This window comes from Etheostoma spectabile, unplaced genomic scaffold, assembly GCF_008692095.1.
Source record: "Etheostoma spectabile isolate EspeVRDwgs_2016 unplaced genomic scaffold, UIUC_Espe_1.0 scaffold00005088, whole genome shotgun sequence".
Taxonomy (NCBI): Eukaryota; Metazoa; Chordata; class Actinopteri; order Perciformes; family Percidae; genus Etheostoma; species Etheostoma spectabile.
Genome location: NW_022603226.1, coordinates 1,950 through 24,178, shown reverse-complemented (window position 1 = coordinate 24,178; position 22,229 = coordinate 1,950). Strand labels below are relative to the sequence as shown.

At 38.5% G+C, this 22,229-nt stretch overlaps 8 non-coding genes and 1 pseudogene across 8 annotated transcripts; 2 read left to right on the top strand and 7 right to left on the bottom strand.

The window, feature by feature from the left end:
• Positions 1-2,040: 2,040 nt before the first annotated feature.
• trnak-cuu (transfer RNA lysine (anticodon CUU)) lies at positions 2,041-2,113 on the bottom strand. Its single transcript has one exon. It is a non-coding gene; the product is annotated as a tRNA-Lys (tRNA).
• A 1,084-nt stretch (positions 2,114-3,197) lies between these two features.
• On the top strand, positions 3,198-3,316 carry LOC116677426 (uncharacterized; annotated as a pseudogene).
• A 7,990-nt stretch (positions 3,317-11,306) lies between these two features.
• trnay-gua (transfer RNA tyrosine (anticodon GUA)) lies at positions 11,307-11,394 on the bottom strand. The gene is given in 2 exon segments: positions 11,307-11,342; positions 11,358-11,394. It is a non-coding gene; the product is annotated as a tRNA-Tyr (tRNA).
• Positions 11,395-11,736: 342 nt separating this feature from the next.
• On the top strand, positions 11,737-11,809 carry trnar-ccu (transfer RNA arginine (anticodon CCU)). The gene has a single exon. It is a non-coding gene; the product is annotated as a tRNA-Arg (tRNA).
• A 489-nt stretch (positions 11,810-12,298) lies between these two features.
• On the bottom strand, positions 12,299-12,381 carry trnal-cag (transfer RNA leucine (anticodon CAG)). The gene has a single exon. It is a non-coding gene; the product is annotated as a tRNA-Leu (tRNA).
• A 2,514-nt stretch (positions 12,382-14,895) lies between these two features.
• On the bottom strand, positions 14,896-15,011 carry LOC116677427 (U5 spliceosomal RNA). Its single transcript, XR_004328983.1, has one exon. It is a non-coding gene; the product is annotated as a U5 spliceosomal RNA (small nuclear RNA).
• A 1,409-nt stretch (positions 15,012-16,420) lies between these two features.
• Positions 16,421-16,492, bottom strand: trnaa-ugc (transfer RNA alanine (anticodon UGC)). The gene has a single exon. It is a non-coding gene; the product is annotated as a tRNA-Ala (tRNA).
• Positions 16,493-18,848: 2,356 nt separating this feature from the next.
• trnaa-agc (transfer RNA alanine (anticodon AGC)) lies at positions 18,849-18,921 on the bottom strand. The gene has a single exon. It is a non-coding gene; the product is annotated as a tRNA-Ala (tRNA).
• A 1,494-nt stretch (positions 18,922-20,415) lies between these two features.
• Positions 20,416-20,488, bottom strand: trnaa-agc (transfer RNA alanine (anticodon AGC)). Its single transcript has one exon. It is a non-coding gene; the product is annotated as a tRNA-Ala (tRNA).
• Between the last annotated feature and the right edge of the window lie 1,741 nt (positions 20,489-22,229).

Sequence of the window (22,229 nt, the reverse complement as noted above, 5' to 3'; positions counted from 1 at the left end):
GTAATGCCCAGTGTGTCAGTCTCCGTTTTGTTGAACAGCCTACACGTTGGGCTTTATTTTTGTAAGTGAATATGTTTCGTGTATGTGAACACAACATTACATCCTGCCCTTTGCCTAGTAGACTTGATAGTATGCTGGATAACAGGTAAACATATCTGCTTCTCTGTCCTCTGCCTGCCGTGAGCGTTTCAGCGCCGTCTGCAGCAGGTAGCATCGGTGGTGTTACTTGCTGGTGGTCTATCGGTCTGCTCTGTACTGGAGCCTGAAGGCCTCAGGTTTCAGTCTGTTGGACTTAACCCTCACTCTAAATAGTGTGTCGCTAAAAAATACATTTTTCTGTACATTGCTAGTACTTTAACTACCTTCACCTTGGAATCAAGGAGTTGACTTGCTTTTTGCTCTTTTTTGCACTATAATTAACACTTCTGAATTTTCAAGAGTTCTTTGATTTGTTTTGTTCCACATTGATTCATTTATTTAGCCTATTGTTACACTTATAAATACTTTCATGTATTTCCAAGTTTCTATTTTTCATTACTCTAATTAATTCTCAATTTTCTTACCTCTGTCTTTACTTAGACTTGGGTGACTTGTCGTCTTCCAGAACATATTATTTATTTATGATGTGGTCAAACTGCAAGTATTTTGAATGAGATTGTTTATTTTAATTCTAAATAAGAATGGTGCCTCAAAAAAAAAAAAGTTACGTCCTCTATACAGTATCCTTGTCAGCTCTGCGTCCAGCAAAGAAGTCACAGCGCCTTATGCTAATAAAAAAAAGCTTACAGCAGACTTAAGTTTTATCTGAGGAACAGGAGATCAGCACAGGCCATGATCGAAGAATGCAGGCACATTTTAGTCTGGTAAATTTCAGGGATTTTTACACTGGGAAGGAACTACTAATCTTGCGATTGACGGACTATCTGCCCCAATACAGCCACATTATACGGTGCAGAACTCAGGCATTCCCACTCTCTGAAACACCATCACCCAACGTGGGGCTAAAACCCATGGCCCTGAGATTAAGAGTCTCATGCTCTACCGACTGAGCTAGCCAGGCACTTGTCAAGATTGGAGTTGCGGTCCAAAAATTTCACTTAAAACTTCTGAAATGTTACAGTTCTAGAATGTTACTTGGCAGTTCTAGAATGTTAGGTTGAAGTTCTAGAATGTTAAGCTGCCATTCTACAATGTTAGCTTTACATTCTAGAATGTTAAGCTACAGTTCTAGAATGTTAGGTTGAAGTTCTATAATGTAAAGATGCAGTTCTAGAAAGTTAAGCTTTCATTCTAGAAATCTGAGTTGCAATTCAAGAACAATAGGTTGAAGTTTTACTTGGCAGTTCTAGAATGTTAGGTTGAAGTTCTAGAATGTTAAGCTGCCATTCTACAATGTTAGCTTTAAATTCTAGAATGTTAGGTTAAAGTTCTAGAATGTAAAGATGCAGTTCTAGAAAGTTAAGCTTTCATTTAGAAATCTAAGTTGCAATAGGTTGAAGTTTTAGAATTTTTATAACTTGCGTTCCCAAAAGATTGCTCATAGTCCTAAAAGGTTACATTGTAGTTCTAGAATGGTAAGCTGCAGTCCTAGAATGTTAGGTTTAAGTTCAAGAATGTTAAGCTGCAGTTCTGGAATGTTAAGCTGCAGTTCTGGAATGTTAAGTTGCAGTTCTTTAACAATAAGATGTAGTTTTTGAATTGTAAGAGTTATGGTCCGAAAATCTTACTTACAGTTCTACAATGTTGTAGTTCTAGAATGTTAGGTTTGAGTTCTAGAATGTTAATATTCAGTTCTAGAATGTTAGGTTTCAACTTCAAGAATGTTAACCTGCAGTTAACCAGACTTTAGTTTAATCAGAGGAACAGGAGGTCAGCACAGGCCAAGATTGTAGAATGCAGGCACACGTTTTAGTCTGGTAAATTTCAGGGATTTTTACACTGGGATGGAATTGCTAATCTTGCGATTGACAGATGATCTGCCCCAACACAGCCACAGTATACAGTGCAGAACTCAGGCATTCCAACTGTCTAAAACACCACCGCCCAACGTGGGGCTCGAACCCACGACCCTGAGATTAAGAGTCTTATGCTCTACCGACTGAGCTAGCCAGGCACTTCTCATGTTATGAGTTGCGGTCCACAAATTTCACTTAAAACTTCTGAAATGTTACAGTTCTAGAATGTTACTTGGCAGTTCTAGAATGTTAGGTTGAAGTTCTAGAATGTTAAGCTGCCATCCTACAATGTTAACTTTAAATTCTAGAATGTTAAGCTACAGTTCTAGAATGTTAGGTTGAAGTTCTAGAATGTAAAGATGCAGTTCTAGAAAGTTACAGTTCTAGAATGTTACTTGGCAGTTCTAGAATGTTAGGTTGAAGTTCTAGAATGTTAAGCTGCCATTCTACAATGTTAGCTTTAAATTCTAGAATGTTAAGCTACAGTTCTAGAATATTAGGTTAAAGTTCTAGAATGTAAAGATGCAGTTCTAGAAAGTTAAGCTTTCATCTAGAAATCTGAGTTGCAATAGGTTGAAGTTTTAGAATTGTTATAAGTTGCGTTCCCAAAAGGTTGCTCATAGTCCTAAAAGGTTACATGTAGTTCTAGAATGGTAAGCTGCAGTTCTAGAATGTTAGGTTTAAGTTCAAGAATGTTTAAGCTGCAGTTCTGGAATGTTAGTTGCAGTTCTAGAACAATAAGATGTAGTTTTTGAATTTTAAGAGTTATGGTCCGAAAATCTTACTTACAGTTCTACAATGCTATGTTGTAGTTCTAGAATGTTAGGTTGAGTTCTAGAATGTTAATATTCAGTTCTAGAATGTTAGGTTTAACTTCGAGAATGTTAACCTGCAGTTCTGGAATGTTAAGTTGCAGTTCTGGAAAATTTGGTTGAAGTTGTAGAATTTTAAGAGTTGCGGTCCTAAACTGTTAATTACAGTTCTAAAATGTTACATGGTAGTTCTAGAATGTTGAGTTGCAGTTCTAGAACAATAGGTTGAAGTTTTAGAAGTTGCAGTTCTAGAACAATAGGTTGAAGTTTTAGAATTTGAACATGCATTGTCACCAGACTTTAGTTTGATCAGAGGAACAGGAGGTCAGCACAGGCCAAGATTGTAGAATGCAGGCACGTTTTAGTCTGGTAAATTTCTGTTTTGAGAACCTTCAGTTCTAGAAATAGCTGGATTTCGCCCTCTATGGTTCCTTACGGCCACACCACCCTGAAAGTGCCCGCTTTTCTCAGCTCTTGGAAGCCAAGCAGGGTTGGGCCGGCTTAGTACTTGGATGGGAGACTTCCTGGGAATACCTGGTGCTGTAAGCTTTTTCATTAGCATAAGGCGCTGTGGCTTCTTTGCTGGACGCAGAGCTGACAAGGAAACTGTATAGAGGACGCAACCTTTTTTTTTTCAAGCACCATTCTTCTTTAGAATTAAACCAAACTGATTTGACCATACTTCTCTAAAGTCTAAGCAATGAATGATTTCATCTGCCAGGAAGCTTTTGCCATTACTCTAAGCATTCCTCCAAACTAAAACAATTGCATGAAAAGGATCACTTTGGGATCAACACTGTTGCAGTTTTAACTACAACAGTCAGCATGGCAAGTACCCACTAGTAGGCTTGAGTCTATTTTAGTTTATAACTTGTTTTTCGTTTTTGTCTTGGGGTCAAATTTGACTTAAGTTTCTTTATCAGAAATGAGTTTCTATTAACCAAAAATAACATAATTGGTTATCAATGATATTTGCTATTAACATTACTTATTTCATTGAATTTTAGGTTTTTAAATACATAGTGTTTGGTTTTCCTAGGTCAATTTTGACCTGGTGGTCCAATGGAGCACTATTGTGCTTTACAGCAGATAAGCACATGTAAAGACCAGCTAAAACTGGGCGGCTGTGGCTCAGTGGCAGAGCTGTTGCCTGCCAATGGGAAGGTTGGTGGTTCGGTGCTGCGCATCGGAGTGTAAACGTGTGTGAGTGTATATTTAATGAGCAGGAAGCACCTTGTACGGCAGCCTCGGCCACATTGTATGAATGTGTGTGAACGTTGGTGGTGAAATACAGCACATTTACATTTAAAAGAATAACCTTACACGTACACGGGTCCCCACAAACACACAATAATACGAACAGCAGCTGCAAACTACCTCATGTAATGGTAACATTGAGCTTTCCAACACATGGAACCTGCTAAAGATCACATTGTGCTCTCCTGCATAAACATGTGCACACACCTGGGGTAATGGATCGTATATTGTACTTTTCAGCAGACGAGCACATCAGTCCCTCCAGAATTTTGTGGTCTTTTTTTGCGGGAGCTTTTGTAAAGAGCTTTTTGTCTTGTGATAAAAGTAACAATGTCTTGTATTGCAATATCTTTTTTTAATGTTTAACAATAAGAAAACTTTATGAAAATAAAACTTGCTAAGTTTTCCTAGTAACCAAAAAGGCTTGGGATGCTGTGATTGTTGGTATAATATGAAAATGGTTGGAGAATTTAAGATTATTTATTGAATTAATCAAATTTTAACATGTCAGTGGCTTGTTGATCTTTACATTGTTTAATTCCTCACCTGGCCTTGGACACATTCCTTTGGTTTGATAAAGAATTTGTTAGGCTTTAACGTATCATTGCACTTACAATAATGATCGTAGCTGTTCTCAGTTTAGGTCACCCTGTACATCTCATCTCCAGTTTTTTCCTGCATCCACCATTTGTGGTCACATACTGAGACAAAGACTGGCACATGGGACTGCTGGATTAGATAAAGTAGCGGGAAACTCCGGTTATTGGTCAAATTTGTTGCAATAATTTGTCAAAATTGGGGGTCACACAAAAAGTCTCTGTTATTGGTCGAATTCGTGTGAATTGTATATTGCAACATTGCAAAATGCTGGAGGGACTGAAACACGTACAGTTGTGTTCAGAATAATAGCAGTGTTTAAAAAAGAGCATGTCGAGCCATTTACCACTGCTTAAATCATATATTTTAAGTGCATAAAGCACTTACTGTAACTAGAAGGCTGCAACTAAATTAAAAAAAATAAAACATTCAAATAAACTACTGGTTTCTACTGTGCTGTACTTCAACTGGCAACATCAAGGTAGTGCATCATGGTAGGCATTAGGCAACATAACATTAAACATGTATAGTGCATGAATTGAACAGTCGTTTCCCACAAATTATTCAGTGCAAAAACTTGTGCTGGGCAAGAAGTCACTGCTGTGATATTTATCTATTAACAATCAATGTATTAAATCTGAAGTAGAAGAGGCAAACACTGTTATCTCAAATCTTAGGTAGAAGAGGCAAATGATTTGTAAAGAGGAGGCGGAAAAAAACAAAAAACTTCCCCAACTCAGCTCAACAAACAGTCCATTCTGAGTGATTCACTCATTGAACAAATCATTCTTCAGCGTCAGACACCCTTTCAGTGGTTTGTTGTCCTCAAGACACATCACACTTTTTTGGATAAATGTGAATGTAAGCTCGAGATTCTTTGGGTACTGTGGGTCTAGTTCATGGACGTAGCCGTGATCTGTCAGCAGAGGTGGGTAGAGTAGCCAAAAATTGTACTCAAGTAAAAGTACTGTTACTTCAGAATAATATGACTCAAGTAAAAGTAAAAGTAGTCATCCAAATAATTACTTGAGTAAGAGTAAAAAAGTGCTTGAAGAAAAAACTACTCGAGTAGTGAGTAACTGTTGAGTAACGTCTGATTTATTTCTTAACACAAGCATCAATCAGACCAACAAAAATACAAAATAATCATATTTAGGCAAATTATAGCTCATCCAATAAATATAATAAATTAAAATGTATTTATTAATTACAAAATAGCTTACTTGAGAGACTTGTCACATCAAATTTGGATGGATACTGCATGTGCAAAACATACTGTATGTAACCTAAAAGACAAAGATCCACCTCTCCACAGCAGAAACTAAAACCACCGCTACGTTTCCTCAGGTTAGATGTTGACTTGTTGAACGCTCACATGTCCGTTTGTTTTGGTCGACACAGAAGACGCCGCATGATGTAGCTGCTGTTTCACACTTTTCCTAAAAGGTAACCATGCTTTCACTATGAGGCCGGGGGGGGTCCTCCTGGTCTGCATTGCCTTGGCGACATTTGATTCTGACGTCTTTGCTTAGCTACGACTGTAAAGCTAACCTATCGCGCTGCTGCATAGACATATAAAGAGATACGTCTTTATGTGTCTATGCGCTGCTGAAGCGAGTATGATCACGTGACCACACAACGACGTGTGATTGGTTAAGCACAGTCACGTGGTAGAGCGTTCAGCGGAAGACTCTCTCTCTCTGTCAAAATAAAACATTAAAATGAGGATTGAGGTACGCTGGGGTAAAAACAATGACGCGTAGTAACGAGTAACGAGCTCATTGGAGCCCGATGTAGCGGAGTAAGAGTACAGTTTATTTTTCACTAATCTACTCAAGTAAAAGTAAAAGTATAGTGAATTAAAACTACTCCTAGAAGTACAATTTTTTCAAAAACTTACTCAAGTAAATGTAACGGAGTAAATGTAACTTGTTACTACCCACCTCTGCTGCTGAGCTACATCTCCTGAAGATTTTCAGATTTTTTTTCTGAGATAGACTTATCTTTATCAATCCTTTTGGGATGACTCCCGCAAGGAAATTGAAATATCACTGAATAAAAGAAGTAATCTGGGTAAAACAAGTAATGTTAATGTTGTATATGGCTTCAAAACCTGTAAATGCAACGGCAGTGGCTGGAAATCAAACCTGGGCAAAATGATTGCACTGCTATGGTATAAATCATAGTCGAAAAGTAACACACCTGTTGCCTTTCTGCTGGACAATACAACGTTCACTGCAAACGTGGTAACACAGACTGAAGCAATTCTGGGACATGGATGCACACGAATGGAAAGATAAAGGAGAGAGGAGTGTGTCAAAGGAAGTCCCCCGGCAGTCTAAAACTATCACAGTGTAACTAAGAAGACAGGGTAAAGAGAGGAGCCTGGTTGGGCTAGAACTCTCCCCTGCTGGATTGAGCTGTACTGCACCGCCTTCCTCTAGTTTTATATTGTATTATGTTTACTCTTAAATGTGATGAGGGTGTCTGCGTAAACTTAAGTACACTAGGTCAGACCAGACGTGAGAATTTTTGCAACCTACGCTCACGTTCAAATTGATAAATGCCAAACTTTGGGTGGGAATCGGCGTACGCCCGACCTACACCTGTTTTAACACATTTCATAAATGAGGGCCCATGTCAACACAATAAAGATTTCTTGAAGAAAGGTTTGTCTTTTATAGTTCTAGTTTTTTTCCAATTCTTCTGGTCACACTTACTCTCTCTGGTTTCAGTATTTCACATCTTTTATCTGTAGTTCTCTATTCTGTCAGGGCTTAACTCTATCTCCCCCACTTCTTTTTTTATTCTTGTTATGTCTCGGCAAGAAGTATTATGCTTTTGGGTCATCCGTCCATCTCTACATCCGAATCAGAAATTCTTTATTGATCCCCAAACGTAAAATCTGGAAAAAAAATGCTCCTTCGAGCCAGATTTGAACCAGCGACCTAAGGATTTCAACTTTGTGCCTCTACAGTCCTCCACTCTACCAACTGAGCTATCGAAGGCAGATAATGAATGCCAAAGCATTACTGAAAATAAATGCTAAGAGAGACATTGGTGGAGACGGGTGGCTTCCAGTACCTATGAGAAAACACAATATTGTTCATGAAGAAACCTCTGCAATTTGGTATGCTGTGATGAGTCATTGGTTTGCTACCACCCTTGAAGAATGCCTTTTGTTGTCTCAATCTCAGAAATAACCATAGAATCATATCTTCCATTCATGTGCTTGTGCCAGTGTCCAACCACCTGTCACTTTATTTTCAGCATCAGTTGTGTTTTTTTAAGGTTTTAAGGTTGCCTAGGTACTCCTGCATAGCTAGCCAGTGATTTACCTACTGTAGGTGGTGGTCGGCATGCCAATGAGGCTTGAAAATTTGCAGATGGTGATTCAGAGGAGGTGGAACAGTTTAAAGTGTAAAGTAACTTAATTTTCCAAATAGTCTACCTACACTGCCAGCGAGCTCTTCTCTAATTTTGTCGGGTCAATAGCTATTCAACTTCACAAGTTATTGTTGATCTCAGAAACTAAGAGAGGAAGGAAAGTGAGGAAAAAAAGAGAATCAACAAACTAATTATGTACAAAGATTAAAACACACATAACATATAAATCACAATACATCATAGTATAGTATGCATAGTAAAATCTAACTATTTACATTTTCTATTTACATTATACATTTACATTTTTGATTTTTTAATCTGATCCAACCACAACTCTTTTGACAGGGATTCTGTATTTGGGCAGTAGATAGTGCCTTGATATTGGCTGTGCCCAGTTTCTGCGGTTCTGAATTGTCCACACTTCCTGCAAGTGTTGTACTCCACCTTCCTCTTATTAAACCTTGCCTTAGAGGCAGGGCGACCACTGGCAGGTGGAGGGGCGGATGGAGCAAGAGGGGCAACCGGTATATGGGGGGCACGGTATGCTAGTGTTGGAACAGCAAACAAAGTTCCTGGGGCTTGAGGAGAGACAGAGGTTGCTTGATGAAAAAAAAAACAAAGGACCAGAAGCAGGAGGCTGTGAAAAAATACAAGGAGATGCAATGGTTTGGTGGTTAGAGACTGTGCAGCCCGGTCCTGGTTCCACCTGCTCAGGCCTTCTAGCAGAAACAGCTGAAAGTTTAGGCTGTTGGCCTTTGTTCCTGAAATTAAAGTTGTACTGTGTTAACATTTTGCCTTCCCTCATTATTGAGAAGAACAATAAACACTATATTGTAATATATTGTAATATAAATGATTTTACATTAAATAGTAGTGCTGGGTACAATTTCAAGGGATAATTTGGGTTGCACTGGACCAGCAGAGGGTACAGCAGCAGTTGGAGCAGCAGGGTCAGCAGCAGTTGACGGAGCTGGGCCAGCTGCAGCAGCAGGTGTGGCTGTCTGCAGATTAGTTTTCTAATACAAATATCAAAGAAATCAACAGCCACAGATAAAAGTCAATTCTAACAACATACATTATGGTTGCATCTTTAGTATATTTCTATAAGTATCCCAATTAACTTTACCTTCTTAGTGTAAAATCTACATGTGCAGACCTGTGCTCCACCAAAAAGAGACATCTGCCCCCGCTGCTGGAGTGGACACTTCTCTATCTGTAATTAACCGAACTGTACTAAAATGGCCTCCACAGTCACCAGATCTCAACCCAATAGAGCATCTTTGGGATGTGGTGGAACGGGAGCTTCGTGCCCTGGATGTGCATCAAATCTCCATCAACTGCAAGATGCTATCCTATCAATATGGGCCAACATTTCTATGAAGAATCAGGTCAAACACAGTATTAGTATGGTGTTCCTAATAATCCTATAGGTGTTTGTATGTGAGTGTCGAGTATTGTTATTGCTGGATTCAGGTCCAAATTTTGACATTTTAGTGCAATGCAAAGGTGCATAACAGATTGCTTTCTACTTTCCTGGAGCGATGCAAAGCAGGGGAGGCCAACTAGTCAAGGAACAGCAAGAGACTTGGTATTTAAGAATACAAACTGACTATGTGACAGATGTGTAATCTGTCTTGTCCTGCCTTCTAAAGCTCTAGCCAGACTCCATTCCTCGCCTAAAACCATATGAGTTATTCCAGTAATTGAACAGGAAACTCACATCTACAAAGATAAATTTGATAAATGTGACTCCCTGATGGTCTAGTGGCTAGGATTCGGTGCTCTCACCACCGTGGCCCGGGTTCAATTCCCGGTCAGGGGATGGTCAGGACTTGACAGATGCAGGTGTAACATTTGAAAGACTAAGTTCTTGGACTTGTTTTTGGTTGATTTATATTTGTCAAATTCTTCCTCACTAATTTAACGCTAGAACCCCAACATTTTAAAGAGTACCATTTCTTTTAAATCAGACCCCCGACAGCGGATGTATCCTTTTGTCATCATTGAGGGGTCATAAACACTTCATCTGCCTGTATGTCAATAACAATTCTTTTCATTTTTTCAAACAGTAACTTGTAATGGAAAATTACATTTAACCAATGATTTTCATATTAATTATTCATGATAAGATCTCCAATACCTCTCAGAGTATATGACTTCTGTATCTTTCCTCAGTGTCTTCTCCTTGTAGGAGACAACTGAATTTGCTATGACTTTGCATTTGTCCTCCAAGGACAAATGGCCTAAAGTCTGACAGAAACAGTTTTATGTTTATCATAGCAGGTCCCAGGTCGAGACCATGGCCTATCCAAGAGACAAGATGTTCTTTTTCAGCTAAGATAGAACGACCGGTCAAGACACTTGACACAAGGAGGGCGGATTCAGAAATACTTAATGGAACTAACTGTCTGCCTGAGGTCCACTGATTGTTATGTTTGAGATTAAACTTTTTTCCAAACAAGGGTTTTTCTCCTCTGGGGGCACTGGATATAATGAAGTGTATCACTGATTGTATTCACACAGAACTGTTGTCACTCTGTAACTTTGTGCATTGTGAAGGCTGTTCTTGTCATTTTGATTTTTCTCTGCAGAAAACAATTAAACTTTCACCGGAGACTAAACTTTGATTCAGTTTGCAGCCTTCAGTCTTTATTCTATATACAGAGTCTTAATTCCAGCCAAATTCCTCCCTTGCTGTAACAAGAAACTTCTGCTACAGTTTGGCGTCACAAACAGGATTTCAAGGAGGAATCAGAAAGGGACTCCACCGGTGACTGATGAGGGCGTGCATCCAGGGATCTGATGATCACCTGCCTCTAAACCTCGCCAAACATCTTTGAGAGAGAGAGGGTCAGAAAGCTCCCCTGATTCCACTCTGAAATCCAAACGACAAGGAAGCAATTTCAAACAGCGGGGGTAAGTTAAAGTTTCAATTCTGTTGGATGAATTATTTAAATTGGACATTGAGACGGTTTGTGAGACAAATATTGACTGTGATTTAACTGAGGGATTCGGTGAAAGTTATCTTATGTTTTGTAAAACTTTGGGTTGTGTACAAAACAGGAGAAAAGAGAAGGTAGTTTTTTTTCCAATTCTTCTGGTCACACTTGGCACTATTTCACAACTTTTGTCTGAAGTTCTCTATTCTGTCAGGGCTTAACTCTTTCTACCCAACATCTTTTTTTTTCTTGTTATGTCTCGGCAAGAAGGTATTATGCTTGTGGGTCGTCTGTCCATCTCTACATCAGAATCAGAAATACTTTATTTATCCGTGAAGGGAAACTCTTGAAAAGAGGGTTCCTTCGAGACGGATTTGAACCAGCGACCTAAGGATTTCAACTTTATGTCACTACAGTCCTCCGCTCTACCAACTGAGCTATCGAAGGGCAACCACATGTATGAAAGCACTTCCTATTCTTGCGAATGTGATGACACAGGAGGGAATTTCTTCAAATTTTGCAAAAACATTCACAAGAACTCATAAATCAATGATGACATTTTGGGGGTCAAAGGTTCAATGTCAAGGTGACTGCGTCTTCATGTCTGTCCATCCGATTCTTGTGAATGCAAGATCTCTGAACCTCTAGAGGGAATCACTTTTTTTTTGTATACATAACCACTTGGAGTCGCGGATTAACTGATTTCGATTTTGGAAGTCAAAGGTCAAGGTTACTGTTTCATCACATCTCCAGAACTGTGTGTGAACTGGTGTATTTGGTTGTTGTAAAGCCCCAGTGGCCTAATGGATAAGGTACTGGCCTCCTAAGCCAGGGATTGTGGGTTCAAGTACCATCTGGGGTGATTTTCACCAGAGTGGCTCAGCGGAAGCGTGCTGGGCCCTTAACCCAGAGGTTGATGGATTGAAATCATCCTCTGCTAATCTCCTTCGCTGGTGACACAATGGTAGACAATCAGAAAGGGTAATGCAACAAGAAATTATGACCCTCAACCTGATTTCCATGGTGAGATGAATCATGATATAACTGCTGTAATTGTTGACAGCACCATGAGAAGTAATGTTCTTGAGGAAAATCATGTTCTGGCAGTCTATTTTGACAAATCAACATCCACTACCCTCAAGTCTTGCTGTCTTTCCAGTGATGTGATTGGTAAGTGGTTGGGCTGTATACAGGTTTTAATCATATCCATCGGTTTAAAGATGCTCACAAAACGCTGTACTTGCAATCGCGTTTCTCGTGCACATTCATGTCCTCTTAAATACAAAGAACTGCTAAGTTCTTTATTCCCAATATCAACTCTCAGAGATTAGTTCCAAATTAAAACAATTGTTGTCAGAAGTGGGATTTGAACCCACGCCTCCAGAGGAGACTGCGACCTGAATGCAGCGCCTTGGACCACTCGGCCATCCTGACTGGTCCAACAGACATTCAGTAAGACCTGTTTAAAAAGTTAGAATTTAGTGAATTGCTCTGCTGTGCTCTGCTGGTTGTGTCAGATGACTGCCCACCATGAGTCAGTTTTAGTTTTAGGTTTCTGCCTGTTAAAAAGACATTTTTCCTCATACAGTGAGAAAAATAAGTATTTGAACACCCTGCTATTTTGCAAGTTCTCCCACTTCTCAAATAAATAGTTTAAAAACCATACATTGTGATTTCTGGATATTTCTTTTTAGATTATGTCTCTCACAGTGGACATGCACCTACGATGACAATTTGAAATCCATGATTTCTAAGTTGGAGAACTTGCAAAATAGCAAGGTGTTCAAATACTTATTTTCCTCACTGTACTAGGTAGACAGTTATTATTACATTACCATACCAGTGTATTTGGAGGGTGGCCTGAAGTTTGACATAAATGTCCGGCCAAACACCTTCAAGCTGCTGCTGTTGACGCACTGGGTCACATGCCCGGCGTAGGTGAGCAGAGGCGATGGCCTACTGGTCACCGCTGCAGTCCCCTGATCCTGGTTCCACCTGTTCAGGCCTTCCAGGAGGTAAAGTTGAAAATTCAGCGCATTTGCACTGGTTCCTGACAAAACAATAAAATATTAATAGTCCATTAAAAAGGTCTAGCTTTCCAATCTAATGATTTTTTTAATAAAAGACCATACTGAGTGTTTATGATATATTGTAAGGGAGACACCAACCTGGAATGAACCTCTTCATAGAGCAGCCCAAAAATAATCCAAGTGGCCTTCCCTCTATCAGAAGGTACAGTTCTGCAGACAAAGTACATATGACTCGTTGCGGTCATTGGTATGCAGGTCACTTGATGTAATACCAGCATAAGGCACCACCAAACATTTTTGTAATACGTGGCGTGCAACTGTATGTCAATGATCAAGCTTGTTGCTGTGACCAAGAAACCACCAGCAAAATGACTGATACATCATCAGTTCTGGAATTTTCTTGGATGCCAAATATTTGAATTCAAAGTCAGAATCCAATTGACATGTAAGAACAATACAATGCACGTCCAGCTTCTACATTTCCGCATGAGTCAGCTTCCCCAATTTCTGGGTAACAGGAAAATAGCCTGATAAGCATACATGTGCAGCTCAACCTCAAAAAGCCATAAAGCAAATGCTTGTGGCTTAAAGATCGAGCTCCCGCTCATAAAACATAACTCAGGTGCAGTCTCTGTGGCGCCATAGGTTAGCGCAGTCGGCTGTTATCCGAAAGGATGGTGGTTCAAGTCCACCCAAGGACGTTTGTAGCTAACCAAGAAGCCAAAGAGGGAAAGGAGTGCCAGACCTGTTATTGTTTTTAGGGAGCAGATTTACAGCTATACACTTTGTGGCTCACACAGTGGCTAACCTTTGTTGCCATCAAAGATGCTATTTGGACCTCCAGAAACTTGCTGGTAAGAAAGCACAAGCAGATCCCCCCGTGGCTGTGATCAGGACGGCTGCAGTATCTAAGTAGTATGTGTTTTATGATTGTACTTTTGTTTTTGAATGGTACATGAACATATTTTGAAGAGTGGTTTTATATGCTGCGAATTTTGGCAAACTGTTTTGATCACTTGAGATATTTCCGTGTAGTCTTTGGTCTTGGACAGTTACCTTGCAATCTAAAACTGTATATCCTATTGTCTCTGGAACAATAGTTGGCAGTTGGAGGAGTAATGGCTCTTTACAGTGAATATGCAAAAGAAGATGTTCACAAATTCAGTCCAGGTAAATGCTCAGCCCATATTCACACAGACCTAAACCTAGTCACTTAATGCTGGTTACAATATTCTAATAATAAACAATGCCAGAGAAAAATGACAAAGTGTGATAATTTTTTTTAATAAAGTATTAGCAGTTTTTAATAAAGTATTGGCTTTTTACTTGCAAAGGTTTTTTTTCCATAACATTAACAAGCATATCGTTAGTTACGGTCCCTGCTTCTGTCACGATGTGGAGAGTTGATACTTGCAGGTACTGTGGCCGAGTGGTCTAAGGTGCTGGATTAAGGTTCCAGTCTCTCTGGAGGCGTGGTTTCAAATCCCACCACTACCATTTGCAAATGTTAAATTGCTGGAAGGTAACCAATGTCGTCTCTTACACCTGTGTCATTTGGCCTGAACTTGGTGAAGTAACTAGAATCATCCATCAATCACCTTGCTGAGATTGTTCCTTGTTAACCTGAGGTTCAATGATTGGTGAAACCTTCCTTTCCAGCACTTTGGAGTAGAAAATCAACAAATAATTGTGATAATTAATCGTGATCTCCATATTGATCAAAGTAATTGTCGTTATCATTTTGGCCATAATCATGCAGCTCAAAGAGATTTTATCAAACCAGGTTGGGCAAGTAACCTTTCTGCTGACTTCTTGTAAAAAAAGAAAGTACCATTCCATGTCTAAAATCTCTTTTCTGGGTGGGATAAAAACAGAGCTGATGAGTAAAAGCAAAGGTAAGCAAAAGCGAGTACAAAGGGCTCGGCCAAACAGCAAAGCCCCCCCAAAATAGTTTCAACTCATCGTTGTTCCCCTCCAAGGAAGTCTTTAGTAAAAGGCAAAAGTCTTGTGCATTATGAAGAGAAACCAGAGTGAGTACAGCCGTCTGATCGAGAGCAGCCGAAAACCCTAGTGGACCCAGTCCAAACCATCGTGGTAAGCCTCACTGGGTGTCCAAACTAAAATGATAAGAGGCAACTTTGTAGACTCCTTACTGATGTTTATACCTGTACTCACAATGCCCTTTTTTTAAAACACCAGCCAATCACAAGTGTTACATGTGAATAATCAAGGTGTGAGTAATCAGGAAGCTCACATAAGAGATAGTTGCAAGATCTACCAAATGTTTAACTTTACAACCCGTGAGCTGTTGGTACCTTGGTTGCTGCGGGTTCCCAAACCTTGCCTCAAAATGTGAGTCACACATCTTCCCGCCCCTGAGTATTAACTGTAGAGCAGAGTGGCGCAGCGGAAGTGTGCTGGGCCCATAACCCAGAGGTCGATGGATCAAAACCATCCTCTGCTAATTGTATCAGCATTACTTCTATTTCCTGTGTGTTAATGTTTAACGAAGCATCTGTTGCTATATCTATCTGAAGTGAAATGTCTCCACCTGCTGAAAAATAAACTTAATCGCATGTCAATTATATTTCATCCACAAATATGCAAACTACAGTGCTGTAACACCCATAAAAACTGGAGCGTAATACAATAAATAAAGTGCTTGTAGTGCTGTCTGACACCGCTTAGTTTGTGTCAAATGCGCTCTACCACTGAACAACATTTCCTGAAGATTTTCAGATTTTTTTTACTTTTTTCCAAGATAGACTACGACTTATCTTTATTAATCCTTTTGGGATGACTCACCACGAAGAAATTGAAATATTACGGATTAAAAGAAGAAACCTGGGTAAAACATGTAATGTTAATGTTGTAAATGGCTTCAAAACCTGTAAATGCAACGGCAGTGGCTGGAAATCAAACCTGGGCAAAATACTTGCACTGCTACAGTATAAATCATAGTTGAAAAGTAACACACCTGTTACCTTTCTGCTGCTTTCTGCTCTGTTGATAAACTTTTCAATTGGTTAGTAGAAGTTACCAGACACGGGCAAAGTGTAAACCGTAGTGCGCTCCCTGTGTCTGTGGATCCTCGTGGAGGCAGCTTGATTGATTGATAAAGTCCCTTATTTGTACCATAAAAGAGATCTAATATTTTATCAAATCAGAGGGGCAAGTAACCTTTCTGGTTACTTCATGACAAATAAAGCAAGTAACCACACAATGAAAACTGCTGCGATGGCTGGGAATCAAACCCAGGTCAACTACTTGGAAGGTAGCTATGCTCACCACTATACCACCATCACTGGACAATGCAAATCTTGGTCAATGAGACTGATTTTTGCATTAATTACCATGAACACAAGGAGATTGCCTTTTAATACTTTTCTCTTTCAGAATAAGAGCATTTGGAGCTCTTTTACAGACCGAACAATAACACCTGTTGGAGATGCCGGGGATTGAACCCAGGGCCTCATACATGCAAAGCATGCGCTCTACCACTGAGCTACATCCCCTGAACGTTTTTAGCTTTTTTTTTTTTTACTTTTTGTGAGATCATGGCGGTGGCTGGAAAGTGAGCCTTGGCAAAATGCTTGCACTGCTATGGTGTAAATCTAGTCGAAAAGTAACACATCTGTTGCCCTTCTGCTGGACAACACAACACTCACTGCAAATCTTGTAACACATCTGGGCATTGAGAAATGCACTGGTGGAGACGGGTTGCTTCCAGTACCTATGAGATAATACAATATTGTTTATGAAGCCACAAACTATGTAGGGTGTTGTTTTAATGCCCCGGATCCCTAACAGGGGGTATATCTCCTTCAATGTTGAGTTAGTTTTCTGATCGGTTAAGATTTCTATGGGGACCCCTACCCGGGAAAAATGTTGAAGTAAACTATTGGCCACTTGTCTATCCTTGGTGTTTCTGAGGGAGAAAGCCTCTGGGTAACGTGTTGCATAATCACAAATCACTACGATGTAGTGGTGACCTGCCCTACTCCTACTGTTAAGGAGTTTAGATCGGTGGTTAGAGTCACCTGCTGCCTCCATGTCCCTGCTACAATTCTCCATGTCTCTTCTCTCTCTGTCTGTCTCTTTCTCTCACCCCCAACCAGTTGAGGTAGACGCCTCCCCACCCTCTTAAAGAATGCAAGAATGCCTTTCCTTGTCTCAATCTCAGAAATAACCACAGAATCACAACTTCCATTCATGTGCTTGTGCCAGTATTCAACCACCTGAAAGTCACTGTATTTCCAGCATCAGTTGTGTTTTTAAAATGCCTGCCCCGTGTGAGGGTTGAACTCACAACCTTCAGATTATGAGACTGACGCGCTGCCTACTGTGCAAACGAGGCTACGAAAGCACTCTCGATGGTTGGGAAAATTTTGTAAAATTTGGTCTTCAATCTTAATAAAAACAATGTATGTGGAGACTTATGTACTCCACATACTTTGCCAAACTTTGCGTAGGAATCGGCGTACGCCCGTCCTACGCCGGTTTTAGGTCGTATGCACGTTTCAGAAATGAGGGCCAATGTGAGCACAATAAAGAGTTCTTGAAGAAAGGTTTGTACTTTAAAGTTCTAGTTTTTTTCCAACTCTTCTGGTAACACTTGGTACTATTTCATAACTTTTGTCTGTAGTTCTCTATTCTTTCAGGGCTTAACTCTATCTCCCCCGCCTCTTTTTTTGTTTCTTGTTATGTCTTGGCAAGAAGTATTATGCTTTTGTGTCGTCTGTCCATCCGTCAGGCCAAAGAAACAGATACCAGCATGTAACTTTGCAAATCAGTGGCTCACCATGGCCGCCATCAAAGATGCCATTTGGACCTCCAGAAACTTGCTGGTAAGAAAGCACATGCAGATCCCATTCCCTCAAAACGTGAATCACAGATTTTCCAGCACCTGGACTTGATCAGACTGGGAATATGCCAAAGAGACGTTCACAAGTTCAGCCGAGGTAAATGCTCGGCCCACATTCACACAGACCTAAAACTACTCATTTAATGCTGGTTACAATTTTCTAAAATAAACAATGTCAGAGCAAAATTGCAAAGAGTGAAGGGTGTTGATAAAAAATTTTAATAAGGGATTGGCTCATTATTGCCAACCCGACATCATGAAGACAGAGACAGATCCTTTTATTCTTCCTTATTTCTTGTTGGAGAACAGAAGAACTCAGTTTTGTTTTTATTTTTCTGTTTGCATCAGTTTTCAAACCCGAGCGCCTTATTTAGGTTTTGTTGCAGGAATGTTTTACTTTGAAAGAGTGTAAAACAACTTCCTAATAAAACAGGTTGAACTATCTGAGATTTATTCATAAAGTGTGTGTGCGTGTGAGTGTGCTTGTTTGTGTGCGTGTGCTTGAGTGTGTGTGTGTCAAAAAAAACAATGATTCAGTTTGAAATATATTTTCATCCACAAATTAATTAAATTCAAAGCCTCGTAGTAACTCATAGTATAGTACGTCAAAATATTCATAAAAAGTCATAGTATAGTATGTCGAAAATTCATAAACGTCATAGTTTAGTATGACAAAAATTCATAAAATGTAATTAAAAGTCAGAGTATAGTATGTAAAAAATTCATAAAAAGTCGTAGTATAACATGTAGAAAACTCATAAACACCATAATTTAGTATGACAAAAATTCATAAAATGTCATTAAAAGTCAGAGTTTAGTATAACAAAAAATCATAAAAAGGCATAGTATAGTATCTCAAAAAGTCATAAAAGTAATAGGATAGTATGTCAACAAAAACATAAAAAGTCATAGTATAATATGTTGAAATATTAACAAGTAACAATATTAATAAGTAACAAGTCCAGATTTATAGTGCTTGTTGTAAAGCAGAAGAATCTGAAGTCCTCTGGAGAATGCGGGCATTGATCCCGCTACCTCTCGCATGCTAAGCAAGCGCTCTACCATTTGAGCTAATTCCCCCTTTTCAAAAAGAGTCATAGTATGTTGAAAAAAATCATAAAAGTCATAGTGTAGTATGTCAAAAAATTCATAAAAGTCATAGTATAGTATGACAAAATTCATTAAATGTCATTAAAAAGTCATAGTATAGTATGTCGAAAAATTCATAAAAGTCATAGTATAGTATGACAAAAAATCATGAAAGTCATAGTTTAGTATGACAAAAAATCATAAAAGTCATATTATAACGTGTCAAAAAATCATAAAAGTCATAGTAATATGACAAATATTCAAAAAGTCATAGTATAATATGACAAATATTCAAAAAAAGTCAGAGTATAGTATGTCAAAAATTCATAAAAAGTTGTAGTATAACATGTCAAAAATTCATAAAAGTCATAGTTTAGTATGACAAAAATTCATAAAATGTCATAAAAGTCATAGTTTAGTATAACAAAAAAATCATAAAAAGTCATAGTATAGTATGACGGAAAATCATGAAAGTCATAGTTTAGTATCTCAAAAAAGTCATAAAAGTCATAGGATAGTATGTCGACAAAAACATAAAAAGTCGTAGTGTAGTATGTCGTAACAAGTCCAGATTTATAGTTCTTGTTGTAAAACAAGAAGATCTAAAGTCCTCTGGAGAATGCGGGCATTGATCCCGCTACCTCTCGCATGCTAAGCAGGCACTCTACCATTTGAGCTAATTCCCCCTTTTCAAAAAGAGACATATTATGTTGAAAAAAATCATAAAAGTCATAGTGTAGTATGTCAAAAAATTCATAAAAGTCATAGTATAGTATGACAAAAATTCATTAAATGTCATTAAAAAGTCATAGTATAGTATGTCAAAAAATTCATAAAAAGTCATACTATAGTATGTCGAAATATTTATAAAACGTCATAGTATAGTATGAAAAAAAATCATGAAAGTCATAGTTTAGTATGACAAAAAATCATAAAAGTCTTATTATAACGTGTCAAAAAATCATAAACGTCATAGTATAATATGACAAATATTCAAAAAAAGTCATAGTATAATATGACAAATATTCAAAAAGTCAGAGTATAGTATGTCAAAGATTCATAAAAAGTTGTAGTATAACATGTCAAAAATTCATAAAAGGTCATAAAAATCATAGTTTAGTATAACAAAAAAAATCATAAAAGTCATAGTATAGTATGACGGAAAAATCATGAAAGTCATAGTTTAGTATCTCAAAAAGTCATAAAAGTCATAGGATAGTATGTCGACAAAAACATAAAAATCGTAGTGTAGGTATGTCGTAAGTAAAGTATGCTAAAGTATGTCAAAAAAACATAAAAGTCATACTGTTGTTGTACAATATTTATAAAAATTCATAGTATAGTTGTCAAAAAATTCATAAAAGTCACAAAAAGTCATAGTATAATATGTCGGAATAGTCCTAAAAAGTGCAGTTGCAGTATAGTATGTCGTAACAAGTCCAGATTTATGGTTCTTGTTGTAAACAAGAAGAATCTAAAGTCCTCTGGAGAATGCAGGTGTTGATCCTGCTATCTCTTGCATGCTAAGCAAGCGCTCTACCATTTGAGCTAATTCCCCTTTAAAGAAAAATTATAGTATAGTAGGTCAACAATTCATAAAAGTCGTAGTTAAGTATGACAAAAAAAATCATGAAAGTCATAGTATAATATGTCAAAAATCATAAAAAGTCATAGTATAGTATGTCGAAAAAATTCATAAAAAGTCATACTATAGTATGTCGAAATATTTATAAAACGTCATAGTATAGTATGACAAAAAATCATGAAAGTCATAGTATAGTATGTCGACAAAAACATAAAAAAGTCATAGTCACTTCCTTAAAAGTATGTTGAAATATTCCTAAAAGTTGTAAAGCAAGAAAAATACATGTCGGTTATGCCGAAATAATGTTGGTTGTCTCTTAAACAATGCCTTTCGTTGACAGCGACTCAAACCGCGTCCATCGCCTTAACCACTCGGCCACGACAACTGAAAAGCAGCATTTTACCCAGGTCAACTGTTTGGAAGGCAGCTGTGCCTCACCACTATACCACCATCACTGGACAATGTAGATTGTGTCCATTTTTACAGTTCATTGTCCGTCTGGATTTATTTGATAAAAAAAGCTTGTAAAATATCAACCCTGTGGTCTACAGTCAAGATATGAACATCATTTTTTAGGACAAACTGCGTTATTAGAAGATTTGGGCTGCAGTGAGGTCACTTGAATGTTTACGGTTGTAGGACCTTAAAGACAAATAAAACGGAGCATGAATCTCACAGACATGTATTGATATCACAGACAGAGCAGTAAAACCTAAGCCATTTCCTCTCTAAAACACTTCTCATGTCTTGGGAGTCACACTGTGGAAGAAATAATCATTATAACATATACACGTGACAAAATACATACTTTTTTCAAAGAAAGTCCAGACGCTTTTGCCCTCATGACAACTTATGCAATTAATTATAATAATACACACAGCAACACACAGCAATTGCTACACAACATTTGTGTGTCTAAAACAGTTCTCCTATTGCAAAAATAAACATAATAAACATTAGAACTCATATAAAGCAACATACTATTACAATTCTTCAAATAAGGCCCAAATATATCCCAAATCTCAAAACAGTGGGGCCATTTCCTCTATAAAACGGTAGATATCTATTTGTTCCGCTATAGCATCTTATATCGCATACTAGACTAGTGTGACCAGTGTGACTAGGAAGATTGATCTCTTTAGGACTCCATACTCTTGTGTGACGTTGCTCCCTATATGGGCATATTACTCCTTCTCTTCCGTAAACAGAGGGCAGACACGGAGCCCGGAGCTAGTGGCATAAATAAGCAAAAACGCGATGAATTATAGACATAAAAGTGGATAAATCGTGGATGTGACGATATGGATTTAATGCTCAATGACCCCGAAAAAGGCACAGGTTCCAGGCGGATAAAAATCACCTGTAGAGGCTAGAAAGACCCAGAGAGACCTCCGTAACGCTAACTGTTAGCTTTTAGCTGCAATTTTTGGTAAGTCTATCATTTATGGTTATTAATGATTAAACTATGAATCAGAGGTGCTGTTTTGCTCGTGCACGAGTCATCTGGGGTTCAGAGGGGTAAGAATACAAACTGACTATGTGACAGATGTGTAATCTGTCATGTCCTGCCTTCTGAAGCTCTAGCAAGCTCGAGCCATTCCCGCCTAAAACAATATGAGTCACCAGTAAGTGAAAGGAAACTCACATCTACAAAGATAAATTGATAGCTGTGGCTCCCTGATGGTCAGTGGCTAGGATTTGGTGCTCTCACTGC